General features: G+C 43.9%; 1 long non-coding RNA gene across 3 annotated transcripts in view; it reads right to left on the bottom strand.

The window, feature by feature from the left end:
* Positions 1-9,226: 9,226 nt before the first annotated feature.
* The window catches only part of LOC132591747 (uncharacterized), a 55,967-nt gene continuing 40,435 nt past the window's right edge, over positions 9,227-24,758 (bottom strand). For all 3 annotated transcript variants that reach the window (XR_015948054.1, XR_015948056.1, XR_015948055.1), the window contains one exon: positions 9,227-9,515. This is a non-coding gene — a long non-coding RNA (uncharacterized LOC132591747). The remainder of the gene's footprint in view (positions 9,516-24,758) is intronic.

The raw sequence follows: 24,758 nt of genomic DNA, 5'->3' as shown, positions 1-24,758 counted from the left end.
GGAAAATGATTTATCTTTTTTTAAAATGGTAAACAAATAAATCATAGTATTTTATAATACTTACAAGGGGCTGTTCCCTTGCTAGCATTGCTTGCCAACTCTTTGTTCCCCTCCCCTGTATCAACAAGGGGAACATGGATGCAGCATCAATTGAGGAGGGGGACACAAAAAGGAGACTTTCTCCCTTTCGTTCCCCTTCCTCCTGCATCAGCAGCTGAAAGGATCACTGTGGGGCAGGCCTGTTATGCCTGTTCCTTTGCAGTGCAGGGAGCTGCCTGGTGATGGTGGAAGAAGATGCAGCGGCACAGGAGGCAGGGCATTTGGCCTCAGGTGGCAAAATGTCCTGGGCTGGTGCTGGTGCTCAGAGATCTTAGGAACACTAGAATTTCTGTAAAGTGAAGGGGTTGGAACACAGAATGGGAGCCTTATGTATGGCACATCTTTTGGTGAGCAAACAGCCTAGCAAGGTGTGCAGGTGCTGTGCACTCTAATGACAGGCTTGAGCAACACTGAGCAAAACAAGCTTCCTGGGTTCAGAGCCACTGAGAAGACCACAGACCCCACTCTCTTGCAAATGCTCCCGTCTATAGCACACTCTTTTTGCTCAGGAAATGCACTGGTGGGGGGCAGCTGCAGTGTGGTTGAGAGACATTTAAAAGGTTGTTTTGACACCTGGACTGAAAGATGGTTTAGAAAAATAATAATCAGTGGCTGGATCTAGACACATCAAAGAAGCGTTTCAGTTTAAAGCCATTGTAAATTTAAACAGGGAAAACAGGTAGAGAAAAATGGGACTCCACGTCGTCATCTGGTGGCACAAAGTTATATCACACATACAACACATATAAATCACGTTTTTTTCTTACCAGTCTAGCTGAGTCCAGTGTGATATTTGGCTGGCTGAGTGTATACTTTAAAAATCCATTTCGGTTTCTAGATTGCAAAGAGTGTAGTAACTCATTGCTTATTTATTTAAAGTATTTCTATAACACCCATAAGTAACATTACTGGAACAAAATATAAAAAAACTCCTTCCAGCAGCACCTTAGAGACCAACTAAGTTTATCTGAAGAAGTGTGCATGCACACGAAAGCTCATACCTATGACAAACTTAGTTGGTCTCTAAGGTGCTGCTGGAAGGAATTTTTTTTATTTTGTTTCAACTACGTCAGACCAACACGGCTACCTACCTGTAACTATTACTGGAACAGTTTGCAAAAAAAAAAGCACTGTAAATTTGAACAAAAGCTGCACAATTTTAAAAGCAGCTGGCAGAATTTAAATGACACCTGAAAAGCTCAGGAAAATAAAAAGGTCGTCACCTGGGGCAGATAAGGGTATAACGTAAGTGGCAGATAAAGTGGCAGATAAAGGGAGAGCATTCTGCATCTGTGGTGTCACCAATGAAAAGGCCACCTGCCTCTCCTAAGATAGCAGAGGCACCTTCATGTTGAAGCTCTTCAAGCCTCCGTTCGTGGTGAGATACATGAGCTTCAAGTTAGAAATGCTACATTGCAAACTTGGCCTCAGATGTTACCCCGGAATTTGTGTGAATTGTTTGGTGGGTTTCCATGTGGACAGATGTGGATTCATATTCCTGGAAGCAGAGAGCTTCCAGTGTACATCTCACATGCTTATTTCTGGTACTAAGTGAATACCTTTTTGTTCACCCAGGCCTTCTAAATATGTGCTTCAAAACAACCCCTAGGCTGCTGTTTTAATGTGCTTGTAAAAAACAAAACCCAAACCCTAATGATCACTTAGTGTGGTGTTATGATGAACTCTATCTGGTTTTATTGCATCCCTTCTACAGAAAAGTTTTACATAGTTCATGGTCAAGATGCCAAGGAAAACAACAAAGGTAAAAAAGCAACAGCCCAACATAACATAGCTTTAAAACAAGACATTAGATTGTATAATACCATAGCAAAAATTTCCCAGTGTAAATGGCCTTCACGGTCCCTTTCGACTCTAGAATTCTATATTCTAAGTGTCTCTGGCTCCAGATGTCACTGCACAATTCTACATTACCATTGAAGATTAATAGTTCACTGTATATGTCACGTAGCATATAGGACAATTGTTAGCAATAGCATCTGCGCAATGCACTTTTAGAAGAGGTGGTGATGGCCATTAGCTTAAGTGATATCCACACTATACAAGCACATGACTTCCCCCAAAGAATTCTGGGAAGTGTAGTTTACCCTGGACAGAGCTATGATTCAAAGCACCCTTAACAGCATAGCTGTCAAGTTTTCCCTTTTCTCACGAGGAAGCCTATTCAGCATAAGGGAATTTCCCTTTTAAAAAGGGAGAACTTGACAGCTATGCTTAACAGTGCTATTTTTCTAGAAAAAGGGATGCCAGAACTCACCATGAATACCTCCCTTGTTCTCTTCTAATAGCAATGGCACCTATTTGAGAGGTGCTGGAACTGAGTTAAAAAACTTCAGTTCCCGGGGACTTCCGGTTCGCTGCAGTGGCAATGGCTGGTGCTCCGTGTCGTCCGCTTAAGGGACGTCATGGTCCTAGCTGTAAGGACATTTGGGGGTGTGCGCCAGGGCTAGGTAACTGGACCTGATGGGAGCTGGGAACCAACAACATTTGGAGGGCATCACATTGGCTATCTAGGATTTATGGCTCTCAGACACTGTGGATATAAGGAACCTTCAAAGACAGAAACACCAAATGTTGGAAAGCAACTGCAAGAAAGGGTTACTGTGCCGAAGCCTTGCTTGTGAGCCTCCTACAAGAATCTAGCTGACTGCTGTGGGGAAAACCATAGTAGACTAGGTGGAGTTTGGCAGGATCCAGCAGGGGTACTCTGATGTTGTTGTGTGGGGAGAAAGTGCCACAAAGCAAGACTGGTTTGCAGTCCCCACATATCCACAACCTGTGGGAGACAATAAACCACTGTGGCCATTGGATTCAGATTGGATAGACTCATGAAAAGGAAAATTTAAAAAATGTGATGTTGAATCGGATGAGAAGGGCTGTACAGTATTATATGCAGCACCCTAGGTAGGACTTTGGAAATAACAGTGAAGAGAAATTCTGTAACTTTCAATCATTTTGAAAGTTGGCAATCATTTTCTCAAGGTTTTTCTCTGCTGTTGAGTCAAAACAGTCTACACAATCAAATCAGTAACCTTAAAAAAAAGCATCCTGAAAGTTTAGTCAATAGAGACAAGTTGTTAACCACAGTAACCAAACACTCTGGGGATTGAACAATTGTTCATGGTTTGGAGATAGGTTGTGTGTACATACTATACCTTTAAAACACATTCTTTCCCTCAAAGAATTTTGGGCACTGTAGTTTTCTCCTCACAGAGTTACAATTCCCAGCAACTCTTAACAAACTACAGTGCTCAGAATTCTGGGGGCGGGGGGGGGGGGGAGAGAGAGATGTGCTTTGAATGAATAGTATGTCAGAGAGAATGAAAAATACATGTTGACATGGCTCTGAGAAAATCCAGTATCAGTTATGTCAAAAGATTTCCTACAAAGAATGCTCTTAACACAAGCTGCATGTTTGTTTCCTTTTATAAAAAGTATTTGAAAGCAAACCATGATTGTTGCTGCTCCTCTAAGGCACTCTTTGTGCTTCTCTAGCTGGCTATAGGCACACCTTTTCCGTGGTCTCATGACGGTACCGGTGGTCTTTGTGGTGGGAGAGAAAGGGCTGGGCTGTTCGCTCCAGAGGCCCTTCAAAGAGTTATTTTTAAAGCTCAGTTTACCTGCCAATATATAGCAAAGCTCAGGCTCACCAGCTCACTAACTCACAAGGGGGAAATGCATATAAATATTCATTTCTGCTCAGACTTTCTTGCAGGGATGAGTCAGTGATAAAAAGCAGAGGGGCTGGTGTGTGTGCTCACTTCTTCCCTCAAGTGGTAGGATCCAAACAGTGAGCTGGCAGCTGGAAAGAGATGCTTGAGACAAGGAATGCTCTCCCTTTCTGATGTACTGTACTTGTTTCTGCATTGATACACCTAGGGTAATACTGTTTAAGATGTCTAATTGAAGCTACAGACTTGTATATTCAATAAATAACCTTTCTATTTCACCGTTTATAAAATCATAGAATTGTAGAGTTGGAAGGGACCTGAAGGTTTCCTCCTGAAAGTCAGTTAATGATGTAGACAGGTGCATTTTACAAGGTATTGCAACCATTCCTCTCTCGTTGAAGAACAACTTTCTATTTGATGCTTAACTAAAGGTATTTCCATAATGTCTTTGTTTTCTGGTGGGATTCAACCACATACTGGCAAATTCAGATCATGCAATTATCTGGACCCACCACATTATGCCTGCACAGAAACTCTCAGTCCATCCTAGGTGCTCCAGACAAGCTGTTTGTTAATGAGAATTCATCCTGATTAGATGACACTGTCTATAATGGGCATTCATTCTGAGCGGGGAGGTTAGATGATGAGAACTGAATGCAAGCCACGCTACTGATACACCCAGGCACTCAATTAAGGTCTCAGTCCCAGAAGGTTCCCAATCGTCCCTTTGCAGACACCTTCACCTGACCCACATGTGACATCAGGAGCTGTCAGGTGACTGACAGGTGAGTGTGGCTGGAGGAGAATGGTTTTGTAGTGCAAATTACCTAGGAGTCTGGCAGCCCTAATTTGGTCTGTGGGCCAGAGGTTCCCTATACCTGTATTACAGCATAAGCTTTCACATGTGTAAGAAGTTGGAGTTAAACAGTAGTGGAATGCAAAAAGTACAGCCTGTGGCAATTAAAATAGAGCTCAAACATGTTCAAAATAAGTGCAGGGACCCTTCCAAAGAGTGGTCACTGGCAGCAAGTAGCTACAAGGGCCAAATAGGAACCTCCACATTGAAAGGTAATATGAATTTCATCACCAAAAGTTGGAGACAAATTCCCTGGCCTATGTCTTGCTTATTTTGTTAGTTGCAGTTGGAACTAGTGTGCTGGCAGAGCAAGTGTTCTGCTATGTGTATAGCTCTTTGTTTTTGTGTGTGTTGTTGTGTGTTTTAAAGCCTAAAGAGTCATTTGTGGTGTTGATAGCAGAGCTGTGGTTATGTGACATTTTGTCTTCTTTGAAATGTGGCATTTTATCAGAAAGGCCGCTGCAGATCACTTACCACAACTATCGTCTTGGGTCATTCAGTACGATGTGAGCAGAGTCTTGTGTGGGTGGACTGAATATTAATTAAAACTTTTGACATGAAAGGAAGGTATGTGTGCTCTCACCAAAGTGAGTTTAACTAAGTTGTTTTGGCCTAACCCTCCCTGTAATCCCCTTTAGACATTGCACACACATTTATGTCATGTCTTCACATCTTAATTGGCATGGAAACATGGGCAATCATTGAAACAAGCATGTTGTGGGCTATATACACATTTTTAAATGTCCATGTGCAGACATCAAGGAAACTTCATTGATCCAGGTTCCCCAATCATTTGCAAGGTGGTAATTAAAGATGGATGCATGTAAACAGGGACTTAATGTTCATGTGTTATGTACGGTATTTGCTGCTCAAAATACCAGCATGACATTTATATTTTCTGCAGCAAACCATAAAGAGTGGAATGGACCTTACCTTTTGTTAACCCCAACTTGTGAAAATTTCAAATGCGAAACTTTCCTGGTCTTATATCTGCCAACATTTGCTGTCTTTTAAAATGCAGCAAATTTGCACACAACAACCATCCACACATGGAAATGCATTAAACAAAAACCTGTTGGTTTGAAAACCTGCATTGTATTGCATTGCAATTAATATAGGCTATGTTTCATGTACAGTGGAACCTCGGTTTACGCCTACCTCCATTTATGAACGCCTCTGTTTACGAACGCCGCGGACCCGGAAGTGTTTACATCCGGGTTCCATGGTGCTCAGATGCGCAGAAGCAATCTGCGCAGTGCACATGTGCGCAGAAGCGCTCTATCGGCGCTTCGCGCACGCACGGAAGTATGCCTTCGGCAAGCAAACGCCTCGGCGAGCGAACGCCTCCATGGAACGGATTGCGTTCGCAAACCGAGGTACCACTGTACACAACTATAAATAATTGTACCTTAAACTCTTAGCAAAGAAAAAAAACTGCATTGCAAAGCAACATGGTAACAAACCAAGTTTGCTGTCATTTCACATGGACACAATTGTTGCCAACTACAACATGCGAAGTGAATGGTAGCACTCTGCAACAAATTAAAGAGGAAGGATAAAATGAAATGCATACGTGTCAATAGCTCAACAAACCAAAATGCAGGCAAGAAAGAAAAACACTCAAATGAAAGTTAAGTTGCTTCAGCTGTGGCTAGATGTGCGCAGTGCAATATGCTTTATTTAGGAACACAGGAAACTGCTGCTTTATACCAAGTCAGACCACTGGCCCATCTAGCACAGTATTGCCTATACTGACTGGCAGCAGCTCACCCGGGTTTCAGGAAGGAGACATTCAAAACATTACCTGGAGATGCGAAGGATTCAACCTGGGACCTTCTGCATGCCAAGCAGATGTCCTGGCACTAAGCTACAGTCCATTCCCTCCACTTAGATCTTTCCTTTTGTAAAGTTTTGGTTGCAACTTAAAATGATGAACTAAATCAAACTTAATATAATGTGGGTTGTGAAGAAACAGGATTTTAAATTTAATACATATCATTTTGTGTGAATTTTTAATACCCAAGGTGGGAACCATGGCCCCGGCTCTCCACGGGCATGAGGACTAGAGGCTATATTTTAAAAATAAGACTTTCTCAGGGTCACAAAGATAAGGCTAATTGCCCAGCCCTAAATATAGGTATCCAGAGCTCTGCCTCTGACAACAGAGGAGTAGATTCAATATATTATATGGACCCTGGGATACCTTCCAAGGAACTATAGATTACATCCTCAGTGTACTTCATCCCTTAAGGTCAAAACTCAGGATTTAGCCATGGAGATAGGGACAAGAGGAAAGGGAAAGGGTGAAGGATGGGATATTAGGGATCACTCTCCCTCCCTGCTTTATTGCAGAACAGAACCACAAGGTAATGCATTTCTCAAACAAATCATACTTTGTTATGAAAATTTTACTTGCCATTCAAAAAAAAAAATTACTTCTTATTAACTCAAATCCCCTAGAAGTTGATGGAAGATTGGCAAAAGCTATGAAACAGCATGAGATGGCTTAATCTCCATTAATGCCTTTGCAAAAAAATAAAAAAATAAAAATAAAATCTTCCTCTGTGAGATTGGAGGAGACTTTCATTTAATGAAATAATTAATTAAAACATTTATTAAGGCTTTAACAATTGAGCTAGCTGTAGATACTCATCATTTACTGAACTGAAAAAATCTGTAATAAATAAGGTTTTCCCTCTTCTATAATCAAATGTGGCATAATTAGCCAATACTGAAAGAGGCATTATAATAAATACATTGAAGAAGACTTGCCCTTATAATTAAGAGTTAATCAACCAATTCCTGCATGTTCATTTAATAGCTTGATTATTTCTACATCTATTTATTAAGGATTAAAAACTAGTCACAAATACTTAAATCCCTATGTATTAAATATGTGTTTCATTTTCAAATGCTATTTAATATCCAATAATAAGCTGATTAAATCTAAATGGGATACATGCTAGAGAACTTGGGTTTTATGCATGTGAACCTTCCATCTGGTTTATTCCCTCTCTGAGGGCTGCATGTCGCAGCACAGCTTTAAGACCTTTAATGAAATCCATCTACAGTACAGAAGCCCGCAGCTCTGCTTTGGAATCTCTCTGACAACAGCATCAGTGGAGAAGCCACAGCAGGGATGGGGAACCCGTGGCTCCCCAGAAGCTGCTGGACTACCAACTCCCATCAGCCCTAACCATTGGCCATGCTGGCTGGAGCAGGTGCCAGTTGTAGTCCAACAATATCTGGATTGCTGTGGGTCTCCCACCCCTGAGCTACAGAATTGGCTCCACAGCCACTAAATTTGGTGTGCTATGGAAACCTCGTGGCCAAGCTGATGCAAGGACCTACTCATGTTGCCACTTCAGAAAACAACAATATGTCAAGAGAGGACATGCCAGAACTTGGAGCTTAGTCCAGGGGAGTTCTCCTCTGAAGAGGAGAAGAGAACCTTAAAAGGGAGAGGCCCACAAGGGCCTTGAAGATGTCCCTCAGTATTTAGCACCTGGACAACACAATGAGAGACACACTGGTCAGTCACAGTCACTTGATAAGGAAGAGTGGTAGGAGCCCCCCCCCACAAAAGCCCCCCAAAGAAGGCACAGAAGATAACTTAGATCCCAGATCCTGGTGGTGGGACACTGAGGGGCAGTCTGCAGAAGGGATGAGCTGGCAGGTACTAGAAGCAATCAAGAGGCATCAGGAAAAAGGAGGATCTTCCAGGACAGGGTTAGAGGCTGAGAGTTACAGTGTGAACACAGACTCATGGAGGAGTCAGAGATTGGCCCTGCTGTGCAGCAGCAGGACAGCCCCAGACCTGCTGGCTCACCTCTGACACCTTGATTGAGGAGAGTCCTGAGCAACGGGCTAAACAGGCCAAGAGGAGGCGCTCGCCCCCTTGACACAGCCTTCATCTGCTTAGGATGGATCCAGAGTGAAAGGCTAGTGAGGGAATGATGGAGCTAATGGTCAGCTGCATCAGCGTCAAAGGCAAACCAGAGTACTGTTAATAAAAAGCTACTGTAATTGAATTCTGTGCCTGCCACGTGTGTGCCTGCCCTGTGGTTGACATGGCTCCTTGACAGCTTCTTGACAGTCACTGGTCATGATTTTCCCACTATGGTGAGGTGTCTTGCATTTCTACTTCAGTTATAGTTGTTCTTTCTAAATATCATTGCAATAATGTCCCTGTGGAACACCCTCCCACCAGATGTCAAAGAGAAAAACAACTACTGTACCAGACTTTTAGAAGACATCTGAAGGCAGCCCTGTTTAGGGAAGCTTTTAATGTTTAATAGATTATTGCGTTTTAATGTTCTATTGGAAGCTGCCCAGAGTGGCTGGGAAAACTCAGCCAGATGGGTGGAGTAATAATAATAATAATAATAATAATAATAATAATAATAATAATAATAATAATAAGTTGTTGTTGTTGTTGTTGTTGTTGTTGTTGTTGTTATAGCATTGATGAGTCTCGGCTGAAGCTCAGGTCTAGCAGTGATGCAGTGCTCAGCTAGTAGCCCAAGCCCTCCCATCTATCAGACCTATTCAGTGATAGTCAGTGGATCATTTGTTTGGTTGCTTAACAGGATTTATTATACCACTTAATCATCAAAACCTCTCAGAAGTTTGCGTAAAATGTTACTCAGTGGGTGCAGGATGCTATCTTGTTGGACAACCAGGAACTGGTTCATAATATGAGCAAAAGTTGAAAGAATGTTTTGTTGAGAGAGGGTAAATTGAAGGGGAGTGAACAGGTGGATTTTGAAAAGCTTGACAATTTTCGGTGAATCTGGTTGGTCTAGAGAAACAGGTAAAGACGTTTTACGCCTGTAACCGAGGAAAGAATACACAGCATGGTTGTTGAAAGCCTGTAAAGAAAACAAATAGTATATTATCTTCCACACTACAGGAAGCTATTACAGTCATTAATTCCTTTCCTTGGGGAACCCTGGGAATTCTGTAAGGAGAATTTTCAGCACGGCTGAGAATGGGAGAGATTGTGACAGCAAAAATAACATAAAGCCACACATATCTCTAGACAAGCAATAAGAAATGCACCCAGGAAATTTGTGGAATCCTTTTTATCAGGAGCCTGTGTGGACATTATCAGATAATAGGCTGTATTTCATAAATTGTTCTATAGCGAGTCAAGAGAAAAGCATTGGAGCCCCTCCAAGTATAGTGGGCACTCACTCTTGTACCTGGGAAAAGTCTCTTCCCCAGTGTTGAGGAGGGAAAAAAGTAAAACCAAGAGAAGGGTGTTTCCTTAAATTAGATAGCATCTCTTCCTTAACTCTGCCACAGCTTTAAAAAGGGGGGGGGTTGAACTTGGGAATTCTGTGTGTCAGTTTTGTCTAATAGCTTTAATATTTGGGCAGCTCAAGGAAATGGCCAGTAAATGCCATCTGCACTTAGTCCCCTCAGCTTTCCAGGCGCTGATTAACCGACCGGAACAGCAGGTTATTGCTTCATATTTTATCCGGCTCAGGCACCATCCCTCTCATTTATTTCTTCTATAATAGAGCCACAGTGCTTATTTTCAGAGAAAGGAGATTTAACCCCTTTGTCTGCCACGGCCATGATCCCCAAGCCATGGGCTGCAGGAGGATTGCTACTGTGCCATGAAAAACAAATTGAATAAGGGATAAAATAGTTCAGTGGCTTCAAAGCAGGTCTTGAGAAAAGAGGCTGCCCGCTGCTTCTCTGCATGGTTAGCTGCCCTGGAATTGCCTCATTCCAGCCAATATCTGTTAAGGGTGAATAATTCTTTCTTGTGGAAATTCTGTGTGCAAATGAAAGGATGATGATGTGGTTAGATCCTTTTATTGCTCCCAACGCAGTTACAGAGTGGGATTACCAGCCCATAAAGGAGGTAAACGGAACACAGAAAGCCATGGGGAGCGTTCCTCTTGTGGTTATTAAGTACTCTCAAAGAAAATCCTGTCAGAAGTAAGAGCCAAGTGGACCCCCAGTGTAAGAATTTTGGGAAGCAATGGCCTAAGGCAGGCATCCCCAAACTGCGGCCCTCCAGATGTTTTGGCCTACAACTCCCATGGTCCCTAGCTAACAGGACCAGTGGTCAGGGATGATGGGAATTGTAGTCCAAAACATCTGGAGGGCCGAAGTTTGGGGATGCCTGGCCTAAGGTGACAGAACCTGACCTACAGTGTTGTGTGCCTTGCAGTTAGCCTGAATTGCAGTGGGACAGTGCAGGCCTGGCTCCCCTTTTGGGATTGCACCACTATCTACTGTTTTCGAAGACAGGATTTGGCTAAAGTTGGGGAAGTCAGGCATAGTTTTCATTAAGGTCACCCTACCTTTCCCTCAGAACTGTGGGATAGGTTTCTATGGGTGGCAACTGAGAGGTAGACTCTCTCTGAGGACTGTCATGTGAATCCTGAGGTAAAAACTCACCTGTTTTACCTCATGTTTACACATGTTTTACCTCATGTTTATACACTCCAGGTCTGCAACACATTCATAGGCATGAAAAGCAAGGCAACCCAGGAAGGATACTCATAATGCTTGTTGTTGGGTTTGTTGGCCATTTCCCCAGTATTCTTATTCCCCAGCACCATTGAGTGGTGGGAAAAGTTTCACCTGTTGAATTTCTGTCTGCCATGCAGCTGTTAAAGCCACATGTGCCCTGCCACAAAAGAAGTAAGGGAGCATCCCTTCAGCTGTGCAGGAGGCAAACAGATAAAATGAGGGTAGGAACTGGGTAGCTTTATCCAATGAGGTTTCTAGCTTAGGGATGGGATATAAAAGTTTTAACTCAGGCATGGCTTCATAATGGTTAAGAAATTTGTCCCTTTAGGAAAAGCAAAATAACATTTGCCCACTAGAGTGCAGCCATGTTAACATGTATGTATGACTATTGATAATTCATTATAAATAGTTTTTTCACAATGGGATCTCCTAAATTAGTCTCAAGTCAGTTTTCTTCTATAATGTGCAAAAAAATCACCAAGGTTCTGGTAATACCATAGTTTCTGGGCTTGTGGCATTGTGCACTAGCTTGTGAACTGTACCGATTGTCTTTGTAGTGCTTGCAAATGAAAATTCCCATTGTAATACAGTGGAACCTCGGTTTATGAACACCTCGGTTTATGAATTTTCGGTTTATGAACACCGCAGACCCATCCGGAACGGATTAATTCACTTTCCATTACTTTTAATGGGAAAGTTCGCTTCAGTTTATGAACGCTTCAGTTTATGAACAGACTTCCGGAACCAATTACACCCATGTTTCAGTTTATGAACGCTTCAGTTTAAGTACTCCGCGGACCCGTCTGGAACGGATTAATCCACTTTCCATTACTTTCAATGGGAAAGTTCGCTTCAGTTTATGAACGGTTACTCTGCGAACCGTCTGGAACGGATTAATCCACTTTCCATTACTTTCAATGGGAAAGTTCGCATCAGTTTATGAACGCTTCAGTTTATGAACAGACTTCCGGAACCAATTGTGTTCATAAACCGAGGTACCACTGTATATGAAATGAATGTGTTGCAACCTTAATGCTGGACACAAGAGGGCAATGTTTCCCTAGGAATTTTCTTCCTAATGTAATTGTCAGTTGGAGAGGAGAGGGATCCTTTTCTTGTAAAATTAGCTTTACTTGTACCTAGGTAAAAAGGACCCCATCCTAAGGATTGTTTCAACTAGATTTGCTCATTTTCTAAGAGCTACACTACATTTCTATATCTTTGCTCAGGACCTGCTACAAAATTAATGTGTGGGATGGGATGGGGGAGATCATACCTACCTTGTGTATTTATAGTGTCTTGCTTAACCCACTTCTCTGAGTGGTTGGAAGTTCTGGAAGCACAGTGCTTACCTGGGTTGGGTTTCATTTTGAAAAGAATGTCACTGGAGGCTCATTGGTGTTTTGAAACTTTTAAGTGCCATTATATATGTTGTGCACAGCTTTAAAAACCCAACCGCTCTCCAAAAGCTTATAAAGTCCAGCTCTCTCAAGTCTTTCAGTCAAACCTGCAGGTTGTTTCCTTCACAGACCCTGAGACTGCATCCTTTGCTGAAGGATGGGGAAGGCCTTTGGCTAAGAGGAAGAGCAAAAAGATCTCAACTTCAATCCTGCGCTCCTCCAGCTCCAGGTAGGGCTGGGAGAGATCCCCTGGAGAGCCACTCTCTCAACCCACTCTCCCCCTTATGGTGCAATTCATTTACTTCATTTGGTCTGTCCTCTGCACTAGCTTCTGAAACATGCCCTCCAGTAAAGTGATCATGAACATGTGTAGCTTGTACAAAAATAAAACAGGGTTTAATACAATGTTCTAATCTCACACTGGATCTGGCTGTACACTCAGCAGTTTTAGCATCTGGATAACAGTTCTTGAGGTAGAGTGAGAAAAGAAAATGCTACTCTCTAGCACACTCACCTATGTGCATTGTAGCATTTTTTAAATGAATCTATCAAATAACACAAAAGGGGAAAAAATAGGGACAGAGATTTATTAAGGACAAGCAGCAGAGAACAGGGGCTGTCCATGATACAGAGACATAGTAGGAGTCCCCTTTCTCTCCCCCCACCATATAATGTTTATTGAATTTCCATTTTTTTTTACAAATTGACTTCGAATTAAAGAACAGTTGGAGTCTTATGACATGAGATGCCTAGCTGCTTGTGAATACGCTTTGTTCCCATTCCTTTTACAGGTGTCTCACTCGAGGCTCTAGGACACTTTGCTTTTCAGGAGACCACACATTACTTGCACATTTGCAGCTGTTTTGCTGCTTGCTCTGATTCCTCCAGCATCAACAATATGCTCTGGATCCATCCAACGAATTCATATTACAGCCCTAAAGTGTTCCCTTTCTTCACCTGCAGTGTTAGTTAAAGGCTGACTCATGCAACACACTGTCCTATAAGAATGCCACCCCAAGTTTCTCCATGTGATCAGAATTCTCATTACAGTTATTATACACTTAATGAGGGACCCAGGTGGCGCTGTGGTTAAACCACTGAGCCTAGGGCTTGCTGATCAGAAGGTTGGCGGTTCGAATCCCTGTGACGGAGTGAGCTCCCGTTGCTTGGTCCCAGCTCCTGCCAACCTAGCAGTTCGAAAGCACGTCAAAATGCAAGTAGATAAATAGGAACCACTACAGCGGGAAGGTAAACGGCGTTTCCATGTGCTGCTCTGGTTTGCCAGAAGCGGCTTTGTCATGCTGGCCACATGACCTGGAAGCTATACGCCGGCTCCCTCGGCCAATAATGCGAGATGAGCGCGCAACCCCAGAGTCGGTCACGACTGGATCTAATGGTCAGGGGTCCCTTTACCTTTACCTTTATACACTTAATGACCATGTAGTAATAATTCCTTTCTTCAGGGGATGCTATAAATCACAAGATGTGTGCATTTAAACATTCCAGCAATAACATGGCCTCTGCTCAAAAGAGCAAATGGAGGGCTATTGCCAGCTGTTTCAAGGATGCTATATACAGGTAATTATTTAGTAGTAGTGTTACAATTAATTTATCAGCTTTGAAACCGCTGTCTCAAGGCAATATACATAGGGAATAGTTCAAGACGGTTCAACACACACCACAAACATTTGAAACAAACTATAGCGTGGATGATAAGAACCTAAACAAGGGAAGAGCCTCCCTGGGCCAGCCTGAAACAGGATCCTGGGCAAGCAAAAGTCTCTAGGCAGCTCATAAGCAGATTGAGCAGAGGAAGAGTCTGTAGTTCAGTGCAGAACATCTGCTGTGCACGAGAAGGTCCCAAGTTGGGTCAACGTGGCTGAACCATGCCTGAAGCCCTGACTCAACATAAGGTAGATTCCTACGTTCGTGTCACAAGCTGTTGTGGGTTTTTTAAAACTCTTCTAACAGTAACATGGGCTCCACTCAAAAGTGACAGGGATGTTGGTGTAGCCTGCAGGCTGTATGTTGCCTGCTCAGTGCATCCGTATAAGTACTCAATGGCTTTCTACGTGTGTCACCTGCAATGTGATGCCAAGAAGGCTTCAGGAATGCAAAGAGAAGGCAGGATCACATTCCCCCCCTGCCCATTAAATCTTAGTACACCTGCCTCTCCCACTGTGATTAAAGACAAGTCAGGGCTGTCTAAACATCCCTTAAATCATGCCTCTGGTGGGAGGTGATTTATGCAGAGTGCGGAGGTTTTATTAAATTCCAGGCTATTGCCCCCTTGTTCTTGCAGGTGAATTGCCAGTCAGTACCTCCCTGACATATCCATCAACATGGCAAGCCTGGCACTGCCTGCATCCTCCCTGTGAGGCTGAGATTGCAGATCTGCTTGCCCTCTTTGTTCTTTGCCCCCAGATTTTTCCTTTGATCTGTCTTATCTTGAGAATTCTAAATTCTTGGAAAGAAACCCTAACCATGGCATGGCTGAGAACTGCCAAAAGTTAGAGGAGGGCTCATGGAGTTTGGAGAGGTATCCCCTCTGTTTTCCCCCCAAATACCTTGCTGTTACACATGAGAACCATACAGGGTTAAGGGCCCTGGGAGGGAAATAGCTCATCCAAGTCATCCTGCATTGCTATGTTTTTATATGTGCTATAAGCCACCCAGAGTGGCTGGGGAAATCCAGCCTGATGGGCGGGGTAAAAATAATAAAATTATTCTTATTAAGGCAGGAGACTATGCCCATGTAGGTGATATTCACATACAGTATCCAGATAGGACACTCTCCTATCTTTAGAACCTAGTACACATGCTGGCTTGCCTAGCGGCTCATGGTTAAGCTCTCTCTGCACTATCCACAAGCTGTAGCCAAAGTTTGTAGCTGATCCCAGATGTGGATGCCACATTGAGTCAAACTTTGGCTTAGCTCAACACAGCATGGAAGCAAAAAGGACTCGGGGGGGACATCATAGTTTGACTTACCATATGAACCAAGCCATCGTCTAAAACTAGCTGATATAGTAAAAGAACAGATTTGACATAAGCAGCTACTAAAGTGAAACATGTCTGCAGATTCACTTAGATTGCAGTCATATACACACTTTTAGTAAGCCTTACTGAATTCAGTAGGGTTTCTTACTTGTTGTTGTTGTTGTTGTTGTTGTTCAGTTGTTTAGTCGTGTCTGACTCTTCGTGACCCCATGGGACCAGAGCACGCCAGGCACTCCTGTCTTCCACTGCCTCCCAGAGTTTGGTCAGACACTTACTTCGTTAATATGTATTATTGGGCAGACTCAGATAAATAATTATCAGATAAATGTAGTGAAAGCAGAATAACTCTTATTTGTACCTTCTGTGTTTATTCCTAAATAATGTCTGATAACAAAGCAGGTTTCTCAGGTGGCTTGAGCTTTCCTTATGAATAGCATCCCTCCCTCCCACATCATGAGTTATCTGAGTCTGGCTGTGATGATGGACACTCACTCAACACAGGGCTCTTTGTTATTTTAAAAAGGATGGGACCATCATGTATTAAGTCCACTGTGCGGATTTATTTCACAGTTAAGTGTGGACACACCCACAGTGATAATGGAACAGGAAAATGTCTCGGCGCAGGCCGTTTCAAAACAGACATGCATTCTGTGTGCTGCAATGATCAGTTCATAACCCCATACATCCGCCGCTGATAGATTTGCAGAATGAGCTCTAGAAAGAAGGGTTAAATGGGGAGAGGAGGGCAGCAGTGCTATTAACTCTGTGCATCAACCTCCCAGCCCTGTAACTGCTTGTTCACCTTAGGCAAGCATTCCAGACCCCCTTCATTAAGCTGTCTGCTTCCTACTCTGCAATATACAAATCACTCTCTAATTAGGCTCCATTTGTCTGCTACACCCTCTCTGCAAGGCACATCGATGTGCCCAGATTTCACTGCAACTGGATCTTTGGGAGCAAGAGCAATGATTTGTACGGTAGCTGCCAGTCTTTGGGTATAGCCTGCTTGCCAAAGCAAACTTTGAGTGTGGCTGAGACTAGATACTGTATTTATGAGTCCACTGCTTCTTCTTTTTTTAAAAAAGAGGTCAGGTCCCAATGTAGTTTGCAAAACATTTGTTGCTCGCCTTTAGACCTCAGCTGGGGTCCCAAAAGGAGGTTTCATAGAAATCATAGATTTGTAGAGTTGGAAGGAACCCTATGGAGCATCTAGTGCAGGCATCCCCAAACTTCGGCCCTCCAGATGTTTTGGACTACAATTCCCATCTTCCCTGACCACTGGTCCTGTTAGCTAGGGATCATGGGAATTGTAGGCCAAAACATCTGGAGGGCCGCAGTTTGGGGATGGCTGATCTAGTGCAACCCCTTGCAATGAATGACTCTGCAGCTGTCCCATATAGGGATCGAACCTGATGGCTTTGGTATTATCAGCACCACGTTCTAACCAACTTAGTTTCAATGCTAAACAGGCAAAAATACCATCTAGTGCAGTCAGGCACAAATCAACAATTTCTTTTCTTTTTCAATGAATTCCAACCTCCATTGCTTTCCTGGGGAAAATTCCCCTTGCTCTCCCTCTTAGTTTAGCTTCTGATGCTGGGCCAAGGTGGTTTCATTTCAGATAGCTTTGTTGTTGTTGGTTTCCTAAATTCAAGAGGGTGTTTGTTTGTTGGCTGGTTAGTTTTGTTTCAGGCTCTTTTGCTGAATTATGACAAACTGCTTATTTATTGATTTTTTCCCTTTAAATATTATTCTGCTATGTTTTATTCCGCTGGCTTTCATTTATTGTAATGTTTGCATTTTAATTAAGTGGTTTTGGCTGTTTATTTTATGCAGCATTTTGCTGTGGTTTTCAAACACTGGTTTTTGTTAGCCAACTTGGGGAGTCTTGGCCTGATAATATAAAAAAATAATAATTTTTTTTAAAAAAATTAATAAGAGCTAACAATGCTGGGAAATGGGAGGGAGGTGGATAAAAAAAAGGAAGTGGAAAGCCAAATCGGATTTGCATGGCAGACTAATGCTACTTCTTTTTAATGCGGGTGTGAGGAACTTGCAGGACTCTCTGTCTGGCTCTAGGGACTCTCTCTGCAGGTCACAGCCCATCCCCCTATCACCAACTCTGTTTCACAAGCCCCTTTAGTCTTTTTGTCAGGATCAGAATAGAATGTGCCCTTGAACTGTAGTAATGCCTCTTGCTTGTCTGAATGGAGGACAGAGAGAGGTGTGTGTGGAGACTAGCCTGTGTACAAAGGTAAAATTCACATTCATTGCTTCAGCAACATTTGCCTCTATCCCCACCCCAAACTGACATGTTACCCCCTCCCTCCCCCCAAGATGTCCCAGAAGGGAATGTAGCCCACAGGCTGAAGGATGTTCCCCATCCAATTTAATGTTTAGACCCACAAGCTGCTATGTGCTATACAGAACAGATAACTTAGAGCATAGGCAGATTTTGGGAAGCGCAACCGGTTTGGTTGCACTGGGCACAGAGCCTTGGGGACGCCACAAGGGATGGTGCAACTATCATGTAGAATGGAAGGTGAGAGGCAGCAGCACACAGGGCATCTCTGAAATTTGAGACCCCAAGTTTCACCTATTAGAAAATCTCCCAGAAGACTTAAAAGGCAGCATTGATGTCCAAACAACAGGTGACTTGCACTTGATATGCGTGATCACAAAGGCTAAGCCATGGGAATCAGGCACAGCAGTAGAGTAACAACACCCCAAAACCCCACACAACCCTATGGGCTGATCCACACCAATGTCCCCTAGAAAACATTTAGGACTAAATCAGAGCAAACGTCAATCCAGTGAAAACACAATTGAAAATTGCTCCAATTCAGCAGTAAACATTGAGTTTTCCTGGGGAAAAGCAGAATTGTCAATGAGCCCTAAGTCCAGCCCTAACTACAGCTGCCATAGAATCATAGAACTGTAAGTTGGAAGGAATCCAAAGGGTCAACTAGTCCAAGCCCCTGCAATGCAGGGATCACCGCTGAAGCATCCCTGACCATTTCCTATGCTGGCTTAGGCTGATGGTCTTGGGCTGATCTGGAGAGACACCAGATTGAGGAAGGCTGTTTCAGATCACCCTCATCACCTCAGCCTGTCTTTTGAAGTGGGGCGGGGGGCGGGGGGTGCAGCTGACCAGAGATAGATACAGGTCAGCTGGAAGCTACCTTATTCAGAACCAGGATTTGAAGCCCACAGATTTAAGGCTATGGGCAATGGATTCAGAACCTTGTGGCCCCAACCTGCCTCTTGAAGCAAGGCTACAGCAAACAGAACATCCATTTTCTGGGGGCCACTTTTCTATTCCCCTAACCAGTTGTCGTCGTCCCCCCCACTTGCCTGTTGTGTGTGCTTGTGTGCATCAACCTATATGCAGAAGGCACTCGCTAGCTCAGGTAAATCTCATTCCCTTCCTGGGCCTCACTGAATCAACGAAACCCCGAAAGATTCCAAAGGGCATGCAATCTTTTTTAATAAAATAAAAACACGCCTTGTGGCTTTCTGAGAGGATGGCAGTTTGTTCTCCCTCAGATCAAAGGAATGAGTGGCAGTTGGCGATGGGAAGGAAATTCCACGCCAGTCTGTTTCTGCAGCTGCTGGAGGGAAGGCGGTTCCATGAGCTCCTCCTGAAACGCGTCCAAGTTCTGAGGCTATTTCCCCATCAGGAGCCATCCATGCACGCATCTGTCAGAGCAACACTGTCTCCATGCAGCAGAGTGCACCCACAACAAAACTTGAAAAAAGCAGGCAGAGGACTTCCCTGGTTCTTTGGAAGCAGTTGGCTGGCAGGGAGAGAAATCTGTTTGGAGCTGTTGGGTGTAGAGGCAGAAAATTAAAGGTGCCATCTTCTTGACTGGCCTGAGACACAAGCCGCCATATGTTGTACTGCTGCTGGAAAGATTTGGGGCAGCCTGGTGCCCTCCAAATGTTTTGGACTACAAGCCCTAGGAGGGAACCTTCTGCAAGAAAAGAATAGTCCACATTATGTTTGCTGCTTCCTCTGCTTCCTTCAGCCTTTAATAATACTTTGTTCTGATTTTCCTGAAAAACTGATGGCGCTGAAAAATACACACCCATGTGTCTCCATGCAAGGTTATGGCAACCCCTAGAGTGGCTACAGCTGTCTCCTGGTGTCACCCAGATATTTGAGCCACAAATCCCACAATCCCTGAACATTGGTCATGCTGGCTGGGGCCCACGGGGGTTGCAGTGCAAGACATCTGTAAGGCACCAAATTAGCAAAGGCTGGGACTTGCTGACCTTCCCTCATGGCATCCACACTGCATTTACATGTAATACATTGCATGGACTGATTAGTCCTCTACCCAGTCCCCTGCAGTTTGCCAGAACCAGTGGACAACGCAGTTCCCCTTTCCAAGCTGAGATGCTTGCAGCTTGCAAATCTGATCAGAAAATCATTTTAAAAAGACTGAAAACACACACAACCACCCCACCCCCAATTTTAGGACTGACTCCATAGAAGAATGAGTTCTGTCTCTTGAATGGCAAGGCAAAACATACTCATATGTACAACCAGCCGCACAGAGATGGCTTGAAGTTGCATCTGTGTCATCACCATCATTCCAGTTGGAGAGCTGCTTACTTGAAGGGGTTGGTAGCAAATCAGCATGACTGGCATCTGCTCAAAGGCTTTGTGGCAACATACCCCAGGATACAAAATTAATTTGAACTCTCTAATAGAGCCATCTGTGCTTGAGCTTCACTGGCTCGCTAAGAAATACTTTAAGGCTGATTTAATTAGCTGAGGCCCCTTTCTGCTGATTCAGGACCACAACAGGCCTTCTGGCTTTACCAAACTACACAGGGCAAGTCCGTTGCCCATCCATCCATTCCCAAGGCTGCAGATGGCATCGCCCACCAGCTGTGGCTGGGAGAGGCCCCATAGAGAAGACTTTGCCAACCCGGTGTCCCACAGATGTGCCATCATCACCAGGGAGTGGCAGTCCAAGCCATTTAGAGGTGAAGCCTGCTTTGGAGTACTGCAGCTGGCATCTCCTGTCTTTGTAACTTCTTTATCCTATCTGCATCCTCTTCCACTTGATATTCTAGGTGCCAGTGGGCTGGATGGCACAGCACTGCCTACTGTTTGCTTTGGCAGCTCTCCTTTCATCCTGCTCATCTGCCAAAGTGAGCCTGACAAGGAAATAAGCTGGGTGGAAAACTTTCTAAGCACCCTCCAGCCATGTAACCATGGAAGAAAAAGGTATTGTGTGTGCTGGAATGGAGCTGGCAGGCCCAGAAGTAAAACAAACACAGCACTGGAGAGAGGGATGTGGATGATTTACAGCCCCATCACTCTGTTTTCCATCTTCACATCCATCAGCAAAGCCATTTCCCACATATGATGAAAGTTGCTTGGCAGCTAAGGGCCCTGAAGTGCTGACCTGTTGCTCCTTTGCCCCCTGCTTATCCTCCCCATTCATCTGCCCTTCATTCTTCTTCTCCTGCCTCTCTTTAATGAGGGGCGAGCGAGGACATCCAGCTGTTCCCCTTTGAGTATCTCTGGAAGATTCCTAACTCTGCTCTTCCACCTTTGATAGAACACATGACAATTCTGCCGAGTCCTTTCTGAAACTCCTGCATGTATCACAGCAAGCAGGCACAAATGTGAGGGGAAAGCAGGGAGAAAGCTAAATATTTGGCTTTTGCAGTTCATGAAGAAATCAAGAGATAATGTGACTTACTTCGTTTGAGCTGCACAATAGGCCAATTTGTTAAGAGTTACAATGCATTTTTTTATTTCAAAATGCCTGGGAGCAACATGGCTTTCGCCTGCCGGTGATCCAGGAACATTTACAGAAAGACACCTTGGGCTGAAACAAATTGAAAGTCTTTGTGGGATCTGTGCTTTGTATGATTTCTTTTGTTTTATATTTGTTGGCATTGTTGCATGCCACCCCATCTCTGAGCGGTGTGAGATTCCAGGCACTTTATGTTTCCTTTGGAAATGAGGCACAGCAGAGACTGTGGTGTCTTCATGAAATATGGTTTATTTACACATATATACAACCTGAGCCTATGATGGAGTGGTTCACAGCAGTAAAAAACCCAAAGGGTTTTGTTTCTTCCAAAGCCATAGCCTTGGATTCAAGCAGAAATCAGCCATGGCTCTCTCTGTCTTTGCAGCCTGCAGCTTTTGCATCCAGCTTCTATGATAGGTCACATCACAGCAAACTCTGCTCTATTCTAAAAGCTGGAGGATGGGGTCCCACCCATTCTTCATCTGACAAACAACCTCCTTTCCATTGTTCTCTTAATGACCCATCACCCAGGTGATTACCTCATCAGGAAGCTAACCTGGCTTTTAACACTTGCTAGGATTTTAGGGGTCTGGCACACACATAACAGTATGTTCACACACATAACAGTATGTTCACTGGAAAACAAAATGTTTATTTTGAATGTCGGAAGGAAAGAGCCAGAATAGAGGAGCCTAGGCAGAACCTGAACCTGGAAAGATGAAGTGGAACCTGGAAGAGTACAAACAGGTTGGGGCAGACATGGGATTAAATCTGAATGTTAAGGGCAGCATTTGGATGTTATGGTGTGAATTCTGGTAGAATTGGGAGAGCTGCAGGCTTCCCCCCCCCCACACACAGTGCAGAGAAGGTAAAGTGCTGAATCTTGATTCATCCTGAAACTCAATCCAGATAAGGAGGAAGTAATCTCTGGCTCTTTAGAGAAGGGTCGTAGATCATTGGTAGACTGTGCTGCAAAAGGTCCCAGTTTCAACCCGTTATCTCCAGATAGGCCCAGATAGGCCCAGAAGACACACCCCACCTGAAACCCTAGAGAGCCATTGCCAGCCAGTGTGGACAATATAGTGCTAAATGGACCCATGGTCTGACTCAGTACTGTATAAGGCAGTTCCCCATGTTCCTTTGTACCTCTGTTTTACCTAGATTCAGCCTAAATTGGTTAATCCTCACCCATCCCAGAACCACCTCCAAATCAGATGTTCAGGACCACAGAAGTATCCCTGTGAAATGAGAGACAAGAGTTGTGTGTCATCCATGTCTTCATGATGCTACAGTCCAAAACTCTGGAAAAAAAATATTCCCCAGCAGTTTCATATTGAAGAGCATGTGTTTAATGTATTCAAATCTGATTGCCATTGTTTTTCAACGGTGAAATGCTGTTCAGGGAGCCCTCAAGCTGAAGAGTGGTTTATTAAATATTTGTAATAGGCAACCAAACACCAGGAGGATGAGCCTTGTGATTTGTAATCACAACATGCAAACACAAACACACGCACACGCACACACACACACAAGTTTGAATATACGTATAATATTTAAAGAGAAGTCACAGCATGTTCTTCAGTGGTGATGTTCTTCAGTCCTGTAAATTGCATGTCAGCCATATGCTCCATGTTATAAGGGTCACTGGCCTTTTCCCTCTGTTTAAACATTCACATTTTGACTTGTTAAAAGGAAAAAAAAGACTATTGCAAAGCTACTCCAGGGTTTGGGGTAGGAAGGTGCCACCCCAGCTCCAAAGGCCAGGGCCTGGGCCGGCCCAGCTTGCCTTCTTGCAGCTCCAGAAGGTGGCAGAAGCTCAACCACGTTGAGGGAGCCTGTCATGGGAGCACTTGGTAGTGGCTCTATCAGAATTTTGCACCCGGGCTCACCACCCCTCTGCCCACCCACCCCACGCTACACCTTGCTTGCTGCAATTGCTTTGAACACCACCCCTCACAAAAAAAAAGCTTTCTTAAGAAACTCTGTGAATTTCCTCTCTCATCTTATGAAACAGCCAGGTGGAAAAAAAAGTCCTAAAATGACTTGCCTATCTGAGGCTGGTGGGATCTGTATTATATTAAACATTAACTTGTCCTCTTAGGCAAAAGTGCTGAGCCTCTTGACAATTCTGCCATCCAGGCAGCCCAACGAAAATGATCTTTGTCATGTGGCCTCTGATTTTTTTTTATATTCCTAAACTATTGCATTTTTTGCTTCAGCCCCAGGAAGGGGGAAAGTGTGCCAGGGTCTCTGGCCTAGATTAGCAGTAATAAGAACTAATCCATTGCAATTAGAAAGAGTCCCAGTTTTTAAAGTGAAAGGGGGACAAACCCTTGGGATGTTATTTGAGGTGTATGAGAGGGAAGCCTGATTCTTCACCTCTTGAGTAGTCACGTACAGAATTCAGACTGGATTTTATACTGTTCTAAATGGCACCACCTTAAAAATAAACAAATCTGTAACTTAAATTACTCAGAATGGGAGAAATTAAAACCTTCTCTTTAAGGGGCACTGAACTTCAGAACAGCTCTGCTGGATCAGGCCAAAAGGGCCCCACCTCATCCAGCATCCTGTTTTCACAGTCACCAACCAGGTGCCTGTAGTAAAGGTGTGCTCTCCTCACTTGTCATTCCCAGAAAATGGTATTCAGTGGAGGGAGAACAATAACCAGCTAGTAGCCACTGGTGGCTTAATCTGCCAACAGCTGACCTCAAAAGAGGTTTCTAGTCCTTTAGTAGCAGGTAACTGGCCACCTTTGCCATACTGTGCTGCAAAGTGAGCAGGTGGCGCTGTGGTCTAAACTGATCAGAAAGTCGGCAGTTCAAATCTGCACGATGCCTGTTGCTCTGTCCCAGCTCCTGCCAACCTAGCAGTTCGAAAGCACACCAGTGCAAGCAGATAAATATGTACCACAGCGGTGGGAAGGTAAACAGTGTTTCTGTGCACTTTGGTTTCCGTTACGGTGTTCCGTTGCACCAGAAACAGTATAGTCATGCTGGCCACGACCCAGAAAGCTGTCTGTGGACAAACGCTGGCTCCCTCGCATGAAGCAAGATGAGCACCCATAGTCGCCTTTGACTGGACTTAACTGTTCAGGGGTTCTTTACCTTTCCCTTACTGTGCTGGGATTCTGCTGCACCAATTGATTCCGTGCATCTTCTCATAAGGACAGGGCTTGTGTGCTTTTCTTAGTTGGGCAGAAGAGAGAATTACAGGAGCAGCAGCTTTTCTTATCCCTGAGTGACATGGTCCATGTGCTGAAATTTCCCATTCTACAGGCCTACTAAAGATACAGAAGGTTTTGTGGGTTGTATCTTCCAGGGTGAGACAGTTGTACCTTCTTAATAGTGATTGTCCTCTACACAGATTCCTGTTCTTCTGGTCTAAAATCAATGCCAGAGTTGCTCCTCTTAGAGATGTGGGGTGGATGCTCCTGAGTAAATCG

Source organism: Zootoca vivipara, chromosome 2 (assembly GCF_965207765.1).
Source record: "Zootoca vivipara chromosome 2, rZooViv2.hap1.1, whole genome shotgun sequence".
In the NCBI taxonomy this organism is placed as follows: domain Eukaryota; kingdom Metazoa; phylum Chordata; class Lepidosauria; order Squamata; family Lacertidae; genus Zootoca; species Zootoca vivipara.
Note: the sequence above shows the minus strand (reverse complement) of the source record. Positions and strands in the feature narration are given on the sequence as shown.